We start from the raw sequence: 7,444 nt of genomic DNA on the forward strand, positions 1-7,444 counted from the left end.
TAAAACTTTATAGAGCTACAGAGAAATGACCAGTTAATTTTGGATGGGAAACTATAATATTTTATGTTATTCTTCATTAGTCAAGCAATATTTGAGACAGTATTTTAAAACTGATTTAAATATTATTAATGGTTTGAGGCATCAGTATATTTTCATGAACTATAGGACACTATGTAAAAAGATATTTAATATTAGACATATGCAGTTGGATATCGAAGAACGTGCTCACCAACTCACAAATGAATAGAGACCTCTAAATAGACTCTAAAGAGTAGAAAGGGATAAGCCAAAATAAATTAGAATGATGATGATATTGTATATTTACTTATTTCTTCATTTACTGATTTATTTAAGATATTGAGAACTAATTCTCAGAGTTACTGTATGTTAGACCAGATCGTTTCTGTGGCAGTATCAATGAATCCTCATTAATAATAATATTGTTTCTTTTAAGAGAGTGGCTTCATAGTTAAATAGGCAGGACATAAACATTCCTGTCTTAACCTCAAAAATATCTGAAGTTATAACATGTACCATGTACCTACAGACTTGGTGAAAGTTAGTATTTCAGTCATTTATGATTGCTTATATTTAACTGTTCATATATATATATATATATATATATATATATATATGTATATATTGTTACAAGATATTCTATTTGGATCATATGATGTTTATTTAGTTCCCCCAAATCCAGAAGCTGTTGTTACAAAGTGTATGGAACAGAGATGAAGACTGGTAGAGGATAGGCTTCAATATTGTTAATTACTTGTCATAAGATACAATTACCAGGAGTCAGTACACTTAGGCTTAGTATAATAATAAATATGACAGTTAGAACTTGGAAGTTGAAACTAAATACTTGACCATAACCACAAGAATGCAATCACTCTATCAGATCATGTTTTAGTATTTTGATAGGTGGTTTTTCCTTTCTCTTGCAAGTGTAGTATAACTGATCTTATATTTCTGAAGGAGACTAGGGTTCTTCATAAAAGTAATGGAGTGGTGAGGGTTGAATTGTCATGATTTTATCACAGGGATGTATGTCTTCCATATACATATACATATATGTGGGATATTCATGATAAACACACATACACACACAAGCACACACACACACATACACACATACACACACAAGCACACACACACACACATACACACACACACACACACACACACACACACACACACACACATATATATATATATATATATATATATATATATATAAAATCTCTACCTAAAATAGCAGGTCTGCATTGAATTACTATGAGATATGTAAATGGAAGTAAATAGAAAGATTTTTAAGTACTAAATCAATAAAGAACTCTTTTTCAATTTATATGAATATTGGAATTTGATATTATTTTTACTTGTACAGTGTTTGCTTTTAAAAAAATACATTGATGCTAGTTCATTTTCATTACACTCATCACCTTGCCTACACTAATTAACAGTATAAAAAGCAATTAAACATCTGAAATGAATACTTTTCTTAATTTTACATGAAAACTGTTCATGAAGTTTGCTGAGAAATATTCTTTGTCAAAAAGTTGAATGTGCAAAGATAAGGTTTGATGTGGTGTCGATGTATCAAAATAACACATTTCATGCTGTGTGATAAAATTTTCACCACTGTCAAACTCAGAAAATAATATCTTAGCAGGTTTACAAGAAGGCAAAACATGCTTCATTAACACTTGGAATATTTCATGAGATCAAAGGAAATACGTTTTTTTCTTTCCCCCAGGAAGAATCGATTTTATCACTGATAAATTTTTTTAGATTTGAAAAGGTCAACATTTCTGAAATAAATGTCATATTTTTACTTAAAAACAAGACTTTCCTTTTTACAGAGTGAAAACCTACAGTCTAAGAATTATTAAAAAAGATAGATATTTTCATGTAGTCAATGTCATTTGATTGAAAAGGCTCTGAACATTTATTTTTTAAAATTCAGGTAAGATAAATTAAGGTGATCATACAAGATTTATTGTCTCCAATACATAATATCTTGACGCTATTGGACAATGGTGTAATCTTAATTGATTATAGGACCCATCAATCTTACATTTCCTAGTCTTGATATTAACTGACTCAAAATTTCATGCAAAAAGTTCCTGAGCCTGTATCTTAAGCAAAGAAACTCATTTTCTCACAGTGACAAAAGTTGCAAGTACAAAAAAGAAAGTTCTGTGATTCTAATTGAGGTCTGTCTTCTTTCTACTGCAACCTTCCATTTTATCCTCCCATTGACTTGCCTTACTGCGATCATTAAATTCTCTGTATCCCTCTCCCCTTCCTTCTCTTGCCCCTTCTTCTCTCCCTTTTGGTCGATCCCCGGCTTCTGCATCTTTCTCTGACTCTCTTTCTGATTTAATCGCTCTTCGTTAATTAAAGTCCTCTTCTATGGAAATTGGACAGACTTTTTTTAAAATTTAGACTACTCTAAAATCCTTATTTTTTTTTACTTTTAGCATTATTTATTTCAATTATTTATTTATTTATTTATTTATACTCCAGATTTTATTTTCCACCCCTGTCGTCCACCCTTTATATAAGGTATTCTGTGGTAACTCATGCTATGACATCTGAACATATGTACTAATATTCCTCATCAAGACTTCATGAAACTGGAAAGCTTCTGTAAGGCAAAGGAAATAGTTAATAAGACAAATCGGCAACTTACAGATTCAGAAAACAATCTTCACTAACCCCACATACCAAGAGGGCTAATATCCAAATATATAAAGAACTCAAAAGGCTAACCACCAGTAAAACCAAACAACCCAATCAGAAAATAGGGTATAGAACTAAACCGAGAATTCACAGCAGAGGAATATCGAATGGCTGAGAAGTGCCTAAAAAAATGTTCAAAGTCTTTAGTGATCAGGGAAATACAAATCAAATTGACCCTGAGATTCTAGCTTACACCATTCAGAATGGCTAAGATCAAAACCTCAGGTGACAACACATGTTGGTGAGGATGTGGAGAAAGAGGAACACTCCCTTATTGCCGGTGGGATTGCAAACTGGTACAACCACTCTGGAAATCAATCTGGAGGTTCCTAAGAAAACTGGAAATAGATCTACCCGAAGACACAGCAATGCCATTCTTGGGAATATACCCCAAACATACCCTACCATGCCACAGAGGCAAGTGTTCCACTATGTATCTAGCAGACCTATTTGTGATAGCCAGAAGCTGGAAACAACTCAGAAGTCCCACGATAGAAGAATGGTTACAGAAAATGTGGTTCATTTACAGAATGAAATACTACTCACCTATTAAGACCGAGAGCATCCTGAGTTTTGCAGGCAAATTGACAGAAGTGGAAAGTATCATCCTGAGTAATATAATTCAGACGCAAAAGGACATGCATAGTGTATACTCAGTGATAAGTTGATATAGCCACAAGGAAAAAAAGTGAAGAATAGTTAAGTTACAGTCCACAGAACTCAAAAAGGTCAACAACCTGAAGGACACAAGTGAGGACACGTCTCAGTCCCACTGAGGAAGGAGAAGAAAGCAATCACAAGTGGGGAAGTAGTGAAGGACCCGGGAGGGAAAGTGGACTGGTTTGGAGGGGAGAGAGGAACCTGATCTGGTATTGGGCGAGGGAAAAGGACTGAAGCCCTGAGGGCCAGCAGAAAGAATGGAAACAGGCAACCTCCAGGAGGTAGGAGGTTGGAGGAATCCTTCAGAATGCACCAGAGACCTGGGAAGTAGGAGACTCTCAGGACTCCAAGGGACCTTGGATGTGGTGCCTGTCAGTAGGGAGAGGGAACTTGTGGAGACTACCTCCAGCAGGAAGACAGGGCATCAAATGTGGGAGGGGTTGCCTTCTCACAGTTAAAACTCTGATCCATGATTGTTCCTGTTTCAAAGAACTACAGGGATGGAAATGAGAGGATCCTGTGGAAAAAGAAGGTCGAGTGACAGGTGCAAAGTGGCATCCAGCTCAAGGGGAAATCTCAAAGCCTGACACCATTACTCAGGCTATGGAGTGCTCTCAAAAAGAGACCTATCATGACTGCCCTCTGGAAAACCCAGCAGGCAGCTGAGTCAGATGCAGACGTTTGCACCCAGCCAATGGACAAAGGCTGCTAACCCCTGAGGTTGAATTAGGAAGGTGTTGGGGAAAGCTGAGGACGAGTGACCCTGTAAGGGGACCAGTAGTATCAATTAATCTGGACCTCCAAGTTCTCTCAAACTCTGGACCACCAAAATGGCAGCATATAGCAGCTGTTGTGAGGCCCCCAACACATATACAAGAGAGGACTTCCAAGTCTGTGTTCAATCAGAGATGATGAACCTATCCTTCAAGAGACTGGAGGCCCCAGGGAGTTTAGAAGTCACATGGACAGGAAAGGGGACAGCTTGTGGAAACAGGGGAATGGAATGAAGGTACAGGATGTGGAACAGTCGTGTGGTGGATGTGAGTGGGGGAGAATGAAATCTGGAGTGTGAAAAAAATAAATAATTGAATAATAAAAAATGAGCTTCATTTGGATAGTAACATATAGAATATTTGGAGAAAAGAATTGCTATCTCATTGTCAGAAATAAAATACATGTTAATAAACACACAATTATCCTTACGTACAGGACTCGTCAAACAGAAAAATATATACACATAGTTTATGTTGAAAAATATAACTCTAGATGGTTGACAGTAGAACATTAAATAATGATTTTATAGGAACGTTCATGCCAAGTACTAGTATTAAAGAGGTTGCTAATATTTTTACATAGATATGTCTTCTTTGCTGATGTTAATGCATTCTGTAGACAGTCATTAATATTTTTAATTTGTAAGTAATATGGCTTTTTAAAGATCTGGAGCAGTGAAGGATGGAAAAAGGTAATGGCAACGTGTACAGGGTCTTTTAATATTATCAATAGACAAAATATGAAATTCCTTATAAGACAGGCTTTTCTTCACATCATCTTCATTGTGTTTCAGATAAGCATAAGTAGTCTCCTTGCTGGAAGGTCCAGGTGAGAGAAGAGAGGTCCCTGTCCCACCAGGTCTCTCACTGGGGCTGAGAGGGATGATACGTGTTGATGACCCAAAAGAAACACATCTGGCCCAGAGTCTTGTTGAAGCAGGAAGTCAACTTTAATGTATCAGTCTCTCACTTAAATAAACTTGGAGCATAGGGAGGAGAAGGTTTGGTGGGGTGAGATAACGTAGGAGGCTGGGAAGGGTGACAGAGGGTATTGGGTCACTGACAGGGCCAATGGCAAAGATCTACATTAGCAAACCGGAGCAGAGGCAGGGCCAAACAGATCTTTCTGAGTCACCTGGAATGGAAATGACAGAGAAAGATCTCAAAACTCGAGCCAGGCTTAGGCTTTCCCACAAGGCCGCAGAAACTCGAGCTAGGCTCAGGTTTGTCTACAAAGACCAAACCAGGGCCAAATGGGGTCCAACAAGCGTGTATGACATGTAACATGTATACAAAATTTTATATAACATGATTACAAATAATTTTTATCTCAAATATAATTTGAATGTTATATGCAAAGTATATATGCAATTTCACAAGATAAAGTTATATTTGAAATTGTCCTGCAAAATTGTTACTATATCATTAGTAAATGATGCAGTAATTCAAAAGAATTTTTGGCTTTTGAATCCTAAAGCAGTATGAGCTTCTACTAAGTAAACATATGCTTAATAAAATAACAATAGTATACTCATTATTTTTTTAATTTTATTTGAAAATTCAATAACTTTTGATTAACTTAACTATTACTTACTCCAGTGTCTTCCCAAATGAACATTTTAACTCTCAATTTTTCTCCTTTTTCACTTTAAATAAATGCTCCTATCCTTTCAAATATTTTAATTGCTTTAGACATTTGTAGGGTTTTATGGATTATATGGTTTTTCATATACTAGTTTGGATTATGCCTCTTTATATTCCCCTGTTTTCCCTCATATTGCCATCTGCCTTTTGGCTTATGCTTTCCAACACTGAGTATTCCATCTCTCTTCTTTCATCTTTTCTATTAGTAGAATATTTCCTCACTTAAAATACACCTCTTCAAAACAGGCTCCCTTATAGCTACCTGGATTCCATATGGTGTTTTTCTTTCTTGACCTGAATTACTTCATTTATTATAAACATTTTCTAGTTTCATCCAGTTTACATGACAAAGATCATGATATCAGTTTTTTTTTTGTATAGCTGAGTAATATTATATTTTGTATATGTATGTCAGTTTTAGGTATGCTTTTATTCTTTTACCTATTGAAGGGCTTCTAAGTTGACTTCATTTTCTAGGTATTTATAATAGAGCAAATAGGGTGTAAATGTCTCTTCAATAGGATATAAGCTTCATTGAGTATGTATCCGAAATAATACAGATTGTGTGACAATCTGATTTCTGTTTTTTTCTGAGAAAACTCCAGAGTTTTCTAAATGACTACACTAGTTTATGTTGCTAAAAACACATTGCATAGAGTACCTGTTTGACTACATGGTCAAAAGGATATTTTGTCATTTTCATTTATTATGACAACAATTTTAACTGTGAGAGATGAAATATGATAGTAATTTTGACTTTCATTTTCTGACACTGGCCTATTTCCCTTGATTTCTTTGTCACCAAGAACCCAAGAATCTCAAAACAAAAGACTATTGTCAGTACCTTTGGTTACATATCAAACTATGTAAAAAAGTATTTATTCAAGAAGACACCATATACTTTAACTTCAAGATTAAAAGAGTCATTATCAATTCAATCTGGAAATTCTATCCCAGATGGCTAGCATCAGAATTATGAAAAATTTTATGTATGTTGATATGGATAAAATATACGAATGGTTTTATCCAGTTCTGGGAAGTACATGCAGCAATACTTACCTAACAGACAAGATATGTCCAGTAGTGCAAAAGTAACAAAACTATTATGGCATTAGCTAACCATTTTCTTATTGGATTCAGGGCTTGCTGTACAGTAAGGAATTACCTGACTTATACTATAATCCTTGTCACAGATCAGGATAATCACATAGAAAAACAAGCCACCACAATTTTGGTATAGGTGATCTTAAGAATCCCCTGTATCTAAGAATCTATTAAAAGTTGATAATTATTTGGGAAAGGGAGGACCATCCTTTGAGGATATGGTCACTTATAGAATACCCATAATCAAGAAGATGGAGCTATAGCCATGAGTACACAACAAGACTATTGGGGCTCACAAAATGAATGACATGAGGTTTGAAGAGAAATTTGTTGAGGGAAATATGAGATGAATTGCTGAGGAAGGGACAGGGTAGACATAATTATATTCCATTATTTATAATTATTTAATTCTCAAGCATTAATATACCATTTTTGAAAATAATTCATTAAATAGAAAAGGGGAAATTGTGTCAAGAAAGATAGGGAATAGAAATCAGCAAAATTTTGGAAAGCAT

This window comes from Grammomys surdaster, unplaced genomic scaffold (genome assembly GCF_004785775.1).
Source record: "Grammomys surdaster isolate TR1022 unplaced genomic scaffold, NIH_TR_1.0 150, whole genome shotgun sequence".
NCBI lineage: Eukaryota > Metazoa > Chordata > Mammalia > Rodentia > Muridae > Grammomys > Grammomys surdaster.